The 12,152-nt window shown below is 41.7% G+C and overlaps 1 pseudogene; it reads right to left on the bottom strand.

Annotated features, from left to right (window-relative positions):
* Window positions 1-874: 874 nt before the first annotated feature.
* On the bottom strand, window positions 875-1,635 carry LOC102424154 (annotated as a pseudogene).
* Between the last annotated feature and the right edge of the window lie 10,517 nt (window positions 1,636-12,152).

Genomic DNA, 12,152 nt, shown 5'->3' with positions numbered 1-12,152 from the left:
AGGGTATCTTTGATTTCCACTTTGATCTCATTGTTTACCCATTCATTGCTTAGTAGCATGTTGTTTACTCTCCATGTGTTTGTGTTTTTCACTTTTCTTCTTGTACTTGATTTTTGGCTCTATATCATTGTGGTTGGAAAAGCTACTTGATATGATTTCAGTCTTCTAAAATTTGAGACTTGTTTTGTGACCTGGCATATAGTCTATCCTAGAAAATATTCCATGTGCACTTGAAAAGAATGTATATTCTACTCTTTTGTGGTGAAATGCTCTAAAAATATCAATTAAATCTATCTGTGTCATTTAAGGCTGCTGTTTCCTTGTTGATTTTCTGTTTGTAAATTCTATCTGTTGTTGCCAATGGTGTGTTAACATTCCCTACTAGGACTATATTACTGTCGATCTCTCTCTTTACCAGTATGTTCATCAATATTTGCTTTATATATTTAGGTGCTCCTATGTTGGGTACATAAATGTTTACAAGGGTTATATCCTTTTGATGGATTGATCTCTTCATCATTATGAAATGTACTTCTTTGTGTCTTGTTATAGCCTTTGTTGTAAAGTCTATTTTTCTTATATAAATAGGTTTTGCTACCCTCACTTTTATTTTGTTTCCATATTCATGAAATATCTTTTCCTATCCCTTTACTTTCAGTCTGTGTGTCTTTTGATCTGAAGTGGTCTCTTTTAGCAGCATTTGTATAAGTCTTGTTTTTTTATTCATTCAGACACCTTATGTGTTTTGATTAGAACACTTTATCCATTTACATTTAAACTAATTATTGATAGGTATGTAGTTATTGAAATTATTTTATTCTTATTTTTTATCTTGTTTTTTTCTTCTTTTTTTAAACTTTTATTTAGATTTATTTTATGCTGAATTTACTCCTGGGCTATGTTTTTGTTTCTTCAGTTTCTTCTGAGATATCTTTTTCTTCTGTGCAACCTCCTCTTCTGGTTCTTTTATTGTTCTTTTTATAGTTCCTTTAGGTCAGTGGTTCTCAACCTTGGCTGCATATTAGTGGGGCCACAACATTAGTAACAAAGAAACAGAATTTCCGGAGGATAAGGCCCAGAAATCAGGATTTTAAAAAGATTCTCAGGTGATGCTAATGTGCAGCCAAGGTTGAGAACCACTGCTTTAGGTGTAAGGTTAGATTGGAACAATCTGCTCTTTTTCAGTAAGGATCATCTCAGTGTGGCAGGGAGAGCTCATGTATGGGGTAATCCGCCCATGAGCTCTGTAGGTTCCACACCGCATCTTGGGAACTTTGTTCACCTGGATGTGCTCAATGACCAGAGAATCTACATCTAAAACTTAAGTTCAGCAGTGCTCTTGGCATTTTTAAGCACGTGCAGCAAAAATTCAGCACTCTTTTTGGGCCACCGACCCTGTGCCCAGCCCCACTGTTTTGCCTGGGCACACCTACCAACTCCACCGTTGTAACGACGGAATGGCACACATTGCTTCTGTAAAGTGACATCCTTCAGATACTTGGTGGCTTTTCGAATATGCATACCCTTGATGGCCTGAGCAGTTTCACGAGTGTTCTTAAAGTGAACACGAAGATTTGAGCCTCTTGATTTGCATGATGTTGTGGGGTTTTCTGGTTCTAGTGAATAGAGAACCATTTTCAGAGGTCACCTATGGCTGCTTTCTTTTTTTCTTCTAAACATTTTTTGTAATAGTGGTTTTGGGGTGATAAATTCCTTTTGCTTTTTCTTGTCTGGGAAGCTCTTTATCTGTTCTTTGATTCTAAATGAGAGCCTTGCTGGGTAGAGTATTATGGGGTGTAGGTTCTTGCTTTTTATCACTTTTAATATTTGTGTCAATCTCTTCTAGCTTGCAATTTCATTTGTAAAATCAGTGACAGTCTTATGGGAACTCCCTTGTAGGTAACTAACTACTTTTCTCTTGCTGCTCTTAAGATTCTCTATCATTAGACTTTTGCATTTTAATTAGGATGTACCTTAGTATGGGCCTCTTTGGGTTCATCTTGTTTGGGACTCTCTGTACTTCCTTGACTTGAATGTCTATTTGCTTTGCCAGGTTAGGAAGTTTTCCATCATTTTTATTCAAATAGGTTTTCAATCCTTGCTCTTGCTCTTCTTCTGGTACCTCTACAATGATAATGCTAGTATGCTTGATGTTGTCCCAGTGATTCCTTAAACTATTCTCATTTTTAAACTACTGCCCCCCCCCTTTTTTTTAGTGTTCTGATAGGGTGTTTTAAGCTACCTTGTCTTCCAAATTGCTGATTTGATCTTCTGCTTCATTGACATCAATCTTGAGTCTCTCTAATGTATTCTTTATTTCATGTTTTAATGTTTTATATCTCCATTTTTTAATTTCCTATCTCTTTATGGAAGTTCTCACTATGTTCAGCTGCTCTTCCCCTAAGTTCATTGAGCATACTTATAATCAGTTTTGATCTTTGCATCTGGCAGACAGTTTGTCTCCATTCTTTTTTTTTTTTTTAGCTCTTTTTCTTTTCTATTCAGTTTTTTATTTTGGGACATTTTTCTTTGTCTTCCTATTTTGGCTGACTCTCTGTATTTGTTTATATGCATTAGCTAGATTGGCTATGTCTACTGGTCTTGGCAGAGTGGCCTTATGTAGTAGGTTTTTTGTGGGGCCTAGTGGCATAGTCTCTCTGGTTACCTGAGCTAGGTGCTCCAGGGGTGTCCCTTGTGTGAGTTGCATATGCCCTGCCCTTGTAGTTGAGCCTCGATTGCTATTGCAATGTCAGTAGGAAGGATTGATCCTCAGGCTGACTGGTTGTGAGAAATGGCCATGAATACAGCTGGTGGTACAGGGGTTGACTCCAAGGAACAGGATTTGCTTTAGTGGGGCTCTGGTGCCTTCTGAGTCTCCCTTTGGGTGTGTTGTTTGCAGAGCTTGTTGGGTGATGCTGACCACTGCATGTGTTGTTGGGGTCTCTTGGGAGGGGCTCTGGTACAGACCAATATCAGCTGAAGCTCCTGTTAGACCAGGGGCCACCTGGTAAGAGCCACAGTGTGATCTGTAGATGGTTGCCACCTATACTGGACTTCAAGGCATCTGGAAGAGGCTAAGCTCTGAAGCAAGGATTGTTGCCACTGGTGCTGAATTTGGGCCGTTTAGCAAGAGTTATTGAGAATGCAGAGGACAGATGTAATTTGTTTGGGGTTTGTGAACCTTTGAGAAATTTTAGGAAAGTCTGCAACATGAGCCAAGGCAGGCCATGTGTATGGAGATGCCACCGGAAGTAGCTTGGGTAGACCCAAAAGTTGGGTGGGGCAGGGTCTCAAGGAATCACCAAGGTGTGTGAACAGTGTTGTCCAGATATGAAGCATTCAGATTTGTACCCGCCTGCACCTGTTAGCTGGGTAGAAGGAGGGCTCAAGAAAGGAGCAATGACTGTAAGCACTTCTGTCCCCAGAGTGAGCTGCCCTGATCTCTGCCCCTCTAGCCCTCACCCTAAAGCCAGAGAATCCATTTCCTCCCAGTATATCTCTGGTGCTTTTTGAGTTGCTGCCCCAGTGCTGGAGCTATGAGCGAGTGAATCTTTGAGCAAGTGAATCTTTAAGCAAAATTACAATTAGTTATAATTTTGATGTGATTGTGGGAGGAGGTGAGCACAGTATTTTCCTACTTTACCATCTTGACTGGATTTATCTTGATGGATTTATCTTAATCACTTCATCAGGGGACCTGTTTAGTTTGCTTCTCATAGAGCAATCACAAATCTCCAAGGAAACAGAGTGACAGGAAATAATGACTTAAAAGAAATGGATACCAATAACTAGAGATGATCTACAAAGTCATGGACCATAGAATTGTAGAACACTGAAAGATATTATTTAATTCAACCTTTCACTTCATTGAGGAATGGGCTCAGAGAAATTTAATGACATGTCCAAAGCTACACAGCTAGTTAGCAGCAGGACAGTGATTAGAATATGAACCTTCATGTTATCGTACACCTTCCACCATGTCACATGGAATGCTGCCCATTAAGAACATCAAACATATAATAAATCCAGAAGGATAAGGTTAAACAATGAGGAATTGTGAAAGGTAATATTTAGGCCTATCTATATAGAGAGGTTATATAAGTACACACAGTCCTATGAATAAAATGCATGAGGCCTCTGTTCTCCCCACCTCAGCCTGCTGGAGTGTCATTGGTTGATCTTGAATGACTCAGGGACAGCTGCCCAGTGTTGGGACACAGGGGAGGAACACTTAATCCCCACTAAGAAGGGGGTGCAGAGTGTAGGGCCAGTACTACCACCACCCCAGGAAAGTTTTCAGTGTCATAGCCTCTTCCTTCAAATGTTTGTAAAGAAAGAAGAATTAATCAGAGGACCAAGGAGAGAGAGATGTTGAGGAAAAGTAGGAGAGGGAGTGTTGACGTGTCGCGCTGAGGGCTTGGCTCAAATGTAAATGTTCAGAATAGTATGAAGACTCTTTAAATAGAGCTCTCATAGGTGAATGCAGTGACAGAGAAAAGCCACCATGTGCTCCAGGGAACTAAGTAAATAAGCACAGACGTCAAATGTTCATAGCCGGATGGAGGCTGGGCTGGACCTGGAGCGCAGCAGAAAGTACAAGAACATCTTTAGTTTTAATTGCCAAGTCCTGTTCTCCTAGGTGGCACCTGTGGAGTTGCTCCCATTTCAGGAAATATTTTCTGCTAAGGGACTTTTTAGAGGAAAATATGAAAATCCAGCCTCAGCTCTGAACCAATCTAGCATCTGAGCTGCAATCAGAGCCTATGAATAGCTTAAGCTTTCTTAGGGAGTGCTTCTGACATGCAATGAATTTGCTTAGGATTATGTGTTTTATACATTTTCCTTGAAAGTGGAAACCCAATGATTATCATTAATAATTGAAGTATTACTGCCATGAAAACCAACTCACGACCCTTGGCAAAAAGCCACACAGACGGGCACTTTCCCCAACTTTGTTGTGTTCTTTCATTCACGTATAACACAACGGGCAGAAAGCAGGAGCAGAAACCACAAGCAAAGGCCACGTTTGGCTTTGATTAGACATTAAACCTCAGACAGTCATTAAAATTTCTTGAACTCTGTGGCCTCAGTCCAGGTTGGAAAGCAGGTCAAGCAAGTAAAGCTGAGAGTAGAGTGTGTAATCTTTGGTTCTCAGTGCTCTTTGAAGATTGTTTCAGGGTTAATGTTTGACTTTGGGTCTCAACTATTTTATTCCTTGGTTTCCTCACATACACACAAAATATAATTCATCTTGCAATGATAGAAGATCACGCTTTTTCATTAATGTGAATCCTGGCATACCTTGGAGATATTGCAGGTTTACTAGTAGTTCCAGACCACTGAAATAAAGTGGGTATTACAATAAAGAGAGTCGTAATCTCTTTGCTGGCGGAGGGTCTTGCCTTCAGTTTGTAAAAAATGAAACATCTGTGAAGCTCAATAAAGCAAAGTGTAATAAAGTGAGAAGTGCCGGTAGTATAAACTCTTTTCTTTGGAGGGTAAAACAAAATGGTGAAGAGTTCAGGCTTTAGAGCAGCGTGGTCTGATAGAGGTATAATGTGAGCCACAAGTGGGGGCCACACATAGAATGTTAAGTTTTCTACTAGCCACATTAAAAAATGCAAAAACAGGTCAAACTAATTTTAATAAAATTTTATCCAGAGTATCTAAAATATTATTTCAACATGTAGTCAACATTTTAAAAACTATTGGGATATTTTACATTCTTTTCTTTATATTAGGTCATTAAAATATAGTATGTATTTTTACACTTACACATCTCAATGCAAACTAGCCATATTTTAAGTGCTCAGTAACCATAAGTGTATTGGGCAGGGTAAGTCCAGAGTCAAAATGAATTGATTTAGAAGGTGCCTGATCTTGAGCAAGTTACTATAGTATCCTATGCCTCAGTTTCCACATTTGTAAAATAATAATAATAATAATAATAATACCTATCTTATTAGGTTTGTCATGAAGATTACATGTGTCAATATATTTAAAGTCTTCAGTGCAGTGCCTGGTGTATAGTTGATCAAGCCATGTCAACTATCACTAGTTTTGGCAAAAGTACACAGGGTGAAAGTGTTAATATTTCTCCAAAATGTAGTGCTTCCAAACCAAGAAAATTGAGTTGAATTTAGAGCTTAGATTTTTTTGAGGGGTAGCGGTGGAGAAAAGGCAACCATTTATTTGCCCAAACCAGAAAACATACTCAAAATACTTCTTTCTTGGATTTCATCAAACCAGTAATTTTTAAACATAATATGGCCTTTCCCCTATAGTTGAAAGAAGAGTTCAACTAGCTCAGGCTTTCGAGCAGTGTGGTTTCAATAGTTTCTCCACTTTGTCAGTAATATTTAAGGCAGCTGAACAGTTTCGTGTGATTACACTGTTTGAAAAGTGCATTTAGATTTTGAGGGGCAGAATTCAGATTTTGGAACTTTTAAAATAATAAAACATTCAGTGTTATTTATTTTCTAAAGTGGTTTTGCCCTTGGGTTACAGCCACATCTTGGGTGACTTTTGCATTGTCCCTGTTGCTCCAGATGTACACCAAAGGAGTCAAGCATTTGCTTTGTGGCTGCAGGGACCAATTTGTTATATGATCTTTTTCTTAATCTCTTCTGTGAATGAACTAAAAGAAGGGTAAAATTTGATTTGGCTCCTCTTTTTTCAAGTTTTCAGGGCTTATTCTCATACTAGTGCCCCGGTGCACAGATTCATACACATTGAAAGGAAATTAATTAGAAGGTGGCCAGCGGGGCAGGACTGGGCAAGATGGGCCAGACACACCCTGGAGCCAACCTTCTAGGGTCCCTCCCTGGCTGGCCACATCTGGGGCAGTGCTGTAGCTCAAAGGGCATATTTGGAGTGGGTGGGGTCCCTCTGGCAGGTGGAGTCCCTCAGCCTGGCCTGTAGGGATTGGGCTGAAACCAACTCTCTGACATCCCCCGAGGGGTCCCGGATTGTGAAAGGGTGGTTCTCAGGCGACGCACCCTGGAATCGGGCTCCTGCTCTCTGGTTCCGGGGTGCATCACCTGAGAACTGCCGCTGCCAAGTCACCACAGCTTGGCAGCTCTTGCATTGAGCATCCGCCCCCTGGTGGTCAGTGCACATCATACCTACTGGCCGGTCAGCCGGTCACTTAGCCTTTTATATATATAGATGGCAAAGACCCAGAAGTATTAATGTCACTTGCTGTACGGTATTAAGAAGACCCACAGGGTGTCAGTAAATGGGCATTTGGGGTCCATTTTCCCCTCATCCTTAGTCTTAGTGGTGGCACCAAATATCTTCGTGACACTTGCATCTTTTGAAGGAGGTTTGAGGGATTTGGAGTTGATCAAGGAGAAAGCTATGACCATGACAAACAGTAACACACAACTAGCTTTACTGGGCCATGCTTGCACAGGGTTGCAGGAGAAGGGAAGTCACTCACATGAGACCATCCAGATGCTCTAGGAAGCCAACATCCAGAGGGGATGAGGGCAAGGGGACTCCTGGGAGAAAGGGGGATTAGAGCAGGGCTCAGCAATGTGGCTTAGGAGTCTCTGGGTCACAAGCTGTGAAGGGCAGTGGTAGCTTGAGGTTTTGTAACTATAAGGCTCTAGCTTATCAATGGTCAACAGTTGCTGGGTGAGGTTTTGAGGGGTATGCAAAATAGATAGGCTCTAAATGGCTGAAAATCTGCTTCTTTGGCTATTTTTTAAAATTACTAGATGTTGAGAGGAAACCAAGATGGCAGCATAGGTAAATGCCTGAAATTGCTGCCTCACACAACCACTTCAAAACTACAACTACAAGACAAAACGGACATCATCCAGAACCACAGGAAGGCTGGCTGAGCGGAAATTCTACAACTAGAAGGAAAGAGAAAAGCACACTGAGACTCAGAGGAGGTGCGGTATGGAAGTAAAGTGCAGAGGTATGAAGGTGTACTCGGAAAGGGCTGGCAACTGAGGACGTGGTTGTCATTTTCAATCAGGAGGGAGACACAAACTCCTGACTGCTCTGAACTCCAGTTCCGGGTGAGTCTCTGGGGACCCAGACTCATACGGGGAGAAACTGGACTGTCTGGCATTGGACGGAACTCAAGGGCGGCTTTCTCTCAGAGGTGCTTGCAGTGATTACTGCCGGACACTGAGACCCGGGGCTTCTTAGGGCAGGACTGAGGATCAGCCATAGCTGTTTGGTCCGCCCTGTTGATTCCCTGAGACCCTGCCCCACCCAAGCTGTGCGCAGAGGCTTTTGCATATGAATGGCCTGGCCCTTTGCAATCTAAAATTACCTAACAAACTGCAGCTGGGTCAGAGAGACCCAGAACACCCAAAAGAAGGCCCAAGGTCCCACAGCAGCTTGCATTGCTTCACAGCTGGGCCTCATCTGGGCACCTCCAAACCCCAAACAAAGAAGAGGAACCTGCAGATCTCTCCATAGCTCCTGCTGGGGAGCCTCAGGCAGAGGCTAAATTAGCACCTCCTTAGAGATCCAAGAGCCAGTGTACCCAGTGGTCAGAGTGGGACCATCCAGATTACAACTCCTCAGATCCATAAGGGACACACTCAGGGGGCAGACTCAGAGAGTACCAAAGCCTCACTGAAGCAAGTCTTGCCCCAGAAGGGTGTCTCCAGCACAGAAGTTCTCCCACCGTAGACACAGCTGATTCTCACAGCCAATTGGCCTGGAGGTCAATTCCTCCCAGTGATACCAACAATAATCAAAGCTTAACTACAACAAGACTGCACAAAGCCCACAAAGGGGTGCACCAAGAGTGTCCACCTCAGGTAATTGGGGAGGCTGAGCCACTGGGCCCTATAGGACACCTAGCACACAAAGCCATTCTATCAACACAGGGAAGCAGCCAAAATGCGGAGACAAAGAAACAGGTCACAAATGACAGAAATGGAGGAAAGCAAACTACTGGATATAGAGTTCAAAACCACGCTTATAAGGTTTTTCAAGAATTTTCTAGAAACCGCTAATAAATTTAGTGATATCCTCGATAAATCTACTGAGACCCTCGAGGATATGAAAATAAAAACACAAAAACTAGAAATTAAGCATACACTGACTGAAATAAAGAATATTATACAGAGATACAACAGTAGACTGGAGGATCCCAAGAATCAAGTCAAAGATTTGAAATACAAAGAAGCAAAAAACACCCAACTGAAAAAGCAAAAAGAAAAAAGAATCCAAAAATATGAAGATAGTGTATGGAGCCTCTGGGACAACTTCAAGCGTACCAACATCCGAATTATGGGGGTGCCAGAAGAAGAGAGAGAGAGCAAGATATTGAAAACCTATTTGAAGAAATAATGACAGAAAACTTCCCCTGCCTGGTGAAAGAAATAGACTTACAAGTCCAGGAAGCGCAGAGAACCCCAAACAAAAGGAATCCAAAGAGGACCACACCAAGACACATCATAATTAAAATGCCAAGAGCAAAAGACAAAGAGAGAATCTTAAAAGCAGCAAGAGAAAAACAGTCAGTTACCTACAAGGCAGTACCCATACGACTGTCAGCTGATTTCTCAACAGAAACTTTGCAGGCCAGAAAGGAGTGTCAAGAAATATTCAACGTGATGAATAGCAAGAACCTACAACCAAGATTACTTTGCCCAGCAAAGCTATCATTCAGAATTGAAGGTCAGATAAAGAGCTTCACAGATAAGAAAAAGCTAAAGGAGTTCACCACCAAACCAGTATTATATGAAATGCTGAAAGGTATTCTTTAAGAAGAGGAGGAAGAAGAAAAAGGTAAAGATAAAAATTATGAACAACAAATACATATCTATCAACAAGTGAATCTAAAAATCAAGTGAATAAAAAATCTGATGAACAGAATAAACTGGTGAATATAATAGAATCAGGGGCATAGAAAGGGAGTGGACTGACAATTCTCAGGGGGAAAAGGGTGTGGGGGGGTGCGGGAAGAGACTGGACAAAAATTGTACACCTATGGATGAAGACAGTGGGGGGGGGGTAAGGGCAGAGGGTGGGGTGGGAACCGGGTGGAGGGGAGCTATGGGGGGGGGGGGAAAGAGGAACAATGGTAATAATCTGAACAATAAAGATTTAATTAAAAAAATAAAATTACTAGATGTTTAAAATTTGAGTTTGGTGCCAGTGGGCTTTTGAGCAAATGAAAATATAAACCACCTATGCCCTGGCCAGTGTGGCTCAGTTGGTTGGGCGTCATCCCGTGCACTGAAAGTTGTGGGTTTTATTCCCAGTCAGGGCACATGCCTAGGTTGTAGGCTTGATTCCCAGTAGGGGTTGTGCAGGAGGTAGCCAAACGATGTTGAGCTCTCACATCAATGTTTCTCTCTCCCTCTCCCTTCCTTTCTCTCTAAAAATCATTAGTTAAAGCAAACAAACAAAAAAATAAGCCACCTAGAGACCGATACACAGAAGCCATCTTTGACCCATTATATAGGGACTTTTCATTCTATGAGTGAAGAACGTGGCCTGGGGCAAAGAGCACAGGAGAAAGCCTGGGTTCTGGGTGCCACGTGGCACTCTCTCTAGCTGCACCTTGGGTGGTCACTCAATCTGTGGGGCCTCATTGTCCTCTCCATAACATGAGGGTGGGACAGAAGACCTCTATAGTTCCAGCTCTAAATATTTATCAACCTCAGATTCTCTAAACATCCTCATAATGATGGACAGGCTATGCTTTATTATTTGCATGTGTCGGACGAAGAACCTGGAGCACAGAATGGATAAGTGCTGAGCTATAGATCACAGCTTGCCCAGTTCCTGGCAGAGAAGTGGATTAGAATAGATATTTTTGGATGTCTAGCTCCTAGGTCTTTTTTATTATCCCGATGGCAAATAAAGGGAAATCTTTACAAAATGTTGTTCTGGAGATGAAATTAAAGGTCTACCACTGCACATAGCTGTAGCCCAAGCAAGAGATAATCCAGATTGAAGATTTATAGGAATGCCATGATATGATCATTTTATTTTCTTTACATGTTTTCATTTATAGAAATGTAAAGTAAAAGAACTACAGCATCACTTCATCTGCTTTCTATAAAGCTGTGTAGTGGATGAGAAGACCCCATGGCTGGCGATGTGCCCAGGTGCCAGGATTTCCTCTGTACCCAGGCGGCCCGGTCTAATCCTCCTGCATTGATTTCTCAAGGGTCTCTCTGAGCTGTCACTTCTAACAAAGATCTTTTCTGCCGTGGTGATTACTATGAAGATTCGTTACTATTTTTAATATAGCATATCAACTGCATACCTGAATCAATCTTGGAGGCTGTACTTGAGAAATACACTCTCTTTCACTCACCATTACTGGAACTCTGTACAGAGTTTGACTTCCTGTTAGAGTCACCAGCTAGGGAAACCTTTCCTTCTGAAAGGAGGGAGGTTTACCTAAAAATAAGTTAGTTATAAAATCTTTATCCTAAAACTTGTCTAAATTGTAAAAAATTCACTTGGGAGTTTCGATGAATTCCTTGGCCCTGAAAGCTTCTATATTTGACTGTCCTGGAACACTCTGTTCTCCGACTGCTAAGCCATGTCCATTTGCTTCTGGCTCCAGCCTTTCAGAGGACTTTGTAGCCCTGCTTCCCAGGCCTGAGTTTAATTGGAGAGTTAATTATCTACGTAAGAACATGTAAGCCAAGTTGAGTTTGGGGGTGAGGCCTGCAATCTCTGTTCCACCTCAATAGACAAGACAGTCTTTGTGAATCTTTGTTGGTTATATTTTTACATAAGCAGATGTTCCATATAGCAGGGGGAAGAATCCTGGGAGAGGAGCCTGTAACTAGATCGTGTTTAGCTAAGATGAGGACAAAAGCTCCTTTATCTCTTTGCAATAACTTAGCCTAGGAAGACCCGAGTCCTGAGCTGTGAGGTCCTCATTTCAGTTTCAAGTAGGCATTTGAGCTAAACAGGAAGGAATGAGGGTTCATTTGCTTGGCCTCAGCCTTCAGTCATGATTTCTGATTAGCATGTGCTTCTCAGATGGAATTCATAAGCACCTTGAATAATCTATCCTTCTCATTCCAGAAATTCTTTAGTTAGGTATTTTCAAAAGTTTTTTTCTTTTAAATTCACTTTACCCAGGCTACCAGACAGCCTTCACTAGTTTATGGTTTCCATGGCAACCAGCTGAAGGACCCATTCAAGTCTAT

Source organism: Myotis lucifugus, unplaced genomic scaffold (genome assembly GCF_000147115.1).
Source record: "Myotis lucifugus unplaced genomic scaffold, Myoluc2.0 scaffold_7, whole genome shotgun sequence".
Lineage (NCBI taxonomy): Eukaryota > Metazoa > Chordata > Mammalia > Chiroptera > Vespertilionidae > Myotis > Myotis lucifugus.
Note: the sequence above shows the minus strand (reverse complement) of the source record. Positions and strands in the feature narration are given on the sequence as shown.